Raw genomic sequence first — 3,510 nt, forward strand, 5'->3', positions numbered from 1 at the left:
GAAAGACTGAAGCCCACCGTCAATGAACTGATTGGGCCTTATCAGTGCGGCTTTAGACCTGGCAAATCCACCATAGACCAGGTATTCACAATACGCCAAATCTTGGAAAAGACCCACGAGAAAAGGATCGACACTCACCACCTATTGGTCGACTTTAAAGCCGCTTTTGACAGCACTAAAAGAAGTTGCCCATACGCCGCTATGTCTGAATTTGGCATCCCCTCAAAACTCATAAGGCTGTGTAAAATGACGTTGAGCAATACCACCAGCTCCGTCAGAACTGGAAAAGGCCTCTCTTGTGTGACTTCTTTAATCTGATGTTGGAGAAGATAATAAGAGCTGCAGAACTGAACCGCTCAAGAACAATTTACTATAAGAGCGTGCAATTGCTGGCTTATGCCGATGACATCGACGTCATCGGTAACAAAAACCGCGAAGTCTGTTCTGCCTTTTCCAAGTTGGATAGGGAAGCAAAGCGCATGGGTCTGGTGGTAAACGAGGACAAGACGAAGTATCTCCTGTCATCAAACAAACAGTCAGCACATTCGCGCCTTGGCACCCACGTCACTGTTGACAGTTACAATTTCGAGAAAGTAGAGAATTTCGTTTACTTGGGAACCAGCATTAACACCGATAATAATGTCAGCATTGAAATCCAACGTAGAATCACTCTTGCCAACAAGTGCTACTTTGGACTGAGTAGGCAATTCAGGAGTAAAGTCCTCTCTCGACGTACGAAAACCGCGCTCTATAAGTCACTCATCATGCCCGTGCTGGTATATGGCGCAGAAGCATGGAAAATGACAACATCCGATGAGGCGGCTCTTGGAGTGTTTGAGAGAAAGATGTTGCGGAAGATTTACGGGCCTTTACGCGTTGGCGACGGCGAGTACCGCAGACGATGGAACGATGATCTGTATGAGCTTTACAACGATATGGACATACTGCAGCGAATTAAAATACAGCGGCTCCGCTGGCTTGGTCATGTCGTTCGAATGGATACCGACGCTCCAGCTCTGAAAGTATTCAACTCGCAACCCTCTGGTCGTAGCAGAGGAAGAGGGAAGCCCCCACTGCGATGGAAAGATCAGGTGGAGAAGGACTTGTCTTCACTTGGCATTTCCAATTGGCGTCAGTTGGCACAGAGGAGAAATGACTGGCGTGCTTTGCTGAACTCGGCCAAAATCGCTTAGGCGGTTACAGCGCCAAAAAAAAGAAGGAAAAGAAGAAATGTATTTAATTTTAATTTTTAACAATATAAAACGCGTTTAATAATTCCACTACTTTCATTCAACAAAGTAAACAAGCAAACAAATCGAGAATGGCTGTAATTGTGAATAGAAAGGTGCTACCAGATGTTTGAAAATTAAATACACTTAAATGAAGGGATGTTCAACAATCTACTTTTGTTTCATAATGATCTCGATAACATTAAGGAATGAATATGTCTGCGGCGGTTTAGAAAAAAATCAATATTACGATGAATAATAAAAAATTGTTAGACTTTTGCCTGCGGCGCTTTTTTCATAAAAATCGTAACTTCGACAAATAATGAAAATTTTTAATAAACAATCGCGCGATTTTTTATTACAAATTTTCGCCTACGGCGCTTTTTTTATAAAATCAGTTCCTCGATAAATAATGAAAATTTTTTATAAAAAAACACCCGCGATTTTTTATTACAAATTTTCGCCTGCAGGGCTTTTTTTTTAAATCAATACTTCGATAAATAATGAAAAATGAAATTAATCTGTTCATATAACGTTTTTCTATATAATCAACAGTTTTGCCAGTAAAAATAAATGTATGAAGAAAAAAAATATTTTTTGCCTAAAATATTAAATTTTTTTAAATCTGTTGATTATATAGAAAAACGTTATATGAACAGATTAAAGGAATTGTAATTTTTAATTTTTTTTAAATTTGTTTGAGCAAAATCGGACAAGTGGTTCTCGAGTTATGTCAAAAAAAGACCACCAAAGGTGACAATTTCCCCTATATGATAGTTATATATATATCTCGATTCCTAGACGTGACCCAGCGAAATGCCGGGACACGTATAACTTCTTTTTTACCGATATAACTTTCCCCGGTAGTTTGAACCCTTCCCGATCACTGACCCCTACCATTTGTCTCACAGTGTAATATAACGAAGTATTTCAAAATTTAAATTTTGTGGGTAAACACAGTCAAAGTTTTATCAATTCATACAGTTGGTATACAAAAACAGAGATGGAAAGACACATATCTTCGCCATATTTGGGAAGTTTGGTTACATGTTAGACTGAACATATTCTACCTATCAAACTTATTAATTGCATAATGTAATCTCCAAAAACGTAAATTTTGGGTTACATGTCTATATTATTGAACGTGCGATATGTATGTATATTTAAAATAACGCTCGAATATCTGCACTTGCAGTATTCTCAATTAAACAAAAAAAAAATACTTAATACACACCTGCACAGGGCTACGAAAGCTATCGATTGAGCCCACACGATCTCGTCGGTGATAAGTCAGTCGACTCGAAACAATCGAAAAACATCTCGATTGTAGTCGGGCAGCGAGTCGATTATTGATTCGATTGTAATTTTGCAGCCAAGGCGATTCTCTCGATCGTTTAAACATCTCGGACTCGCCCATCACTAAGTGAACTGATTTTTATTTTTGCTATTTTTATTTAATGAAACAATGGAAATGATTTGCATCTGAAGCGATGAATTTGCTTTTCTTATGTTTAATAAAAATGTAAACAAAAAATATTAAAAAAATAGTGCAAGCATGACAAGACATTTCTTCTCATTTCTTCTGCAGCTTGTCGCATAGGAACGTTATCATTTGCATTAACCTCTTCTACGATTTCAACACTCCCGCCCTGGATGTCTGCAATGTGCACTTCTGCATAGAGGACATTGTAATGGTTGCAAATATTATGTAGAGCCGCACAAACATTTATGATTAAAGAGGCTTTTGCAGGAGTGTAATGAAGTGAGCGAGCATTTAGCAAACATCGAAAACGGCTTTTTAATACCCCAATCGTCCTCTCAATAATGTTTCTAGGTTTGGAGTGTCGGGTATTGTATAAGCTTTCTATAGATCCTGGTTCAGCATTTCCATAAAGGGTAGTACTCTCTTCACAGGCGTGAAATTCTCTAGCAACATCTATTTTGTTTGGCGTGAAATGTTGATAGCAACATTTATTGTCAGATGAGTAGAAACGCCAAAACTAAAAGTGAACAAATGTAAACAAAGAAATTGACGTGCATCGCAACGGTAGCAATCGGCAAATTTTGGTAAGAAAAGAGGCTTTAAAACAATTTAATACACTCAGAAAAAAGTCAGCCAAATATATTTCTCTCAACACATGATTTGGTAATTATAACCAAATAGTGTAACTATAACCAAATCATGTGTTGATATAAACATATTTGGTTGACGTAACTAAACTCTTTTCTCAGTGTATTACTAATGAAGTTATTTTTTACAGATTTAACTACTTCCAATTGA

The sequence above is a fragment of the Rhagoletis pomonella genome, unplaced genomic scaffold (assembly GCF_013731165.1).
Source record: "Rhagoletis pomonella isolate Grant_MI unplaced genomic scaffold, Rhpom_1.0 Rhpom_scaffold_00003, whole genome shotgun sequence".
In the NCBI taxonomy this organism is placed as follows: Eukaryota; Metazoa; Arthropoda; class Insecta; order Diptera; family Tephritidae; genus Rhagoletis; species Rhagoletis pomonella.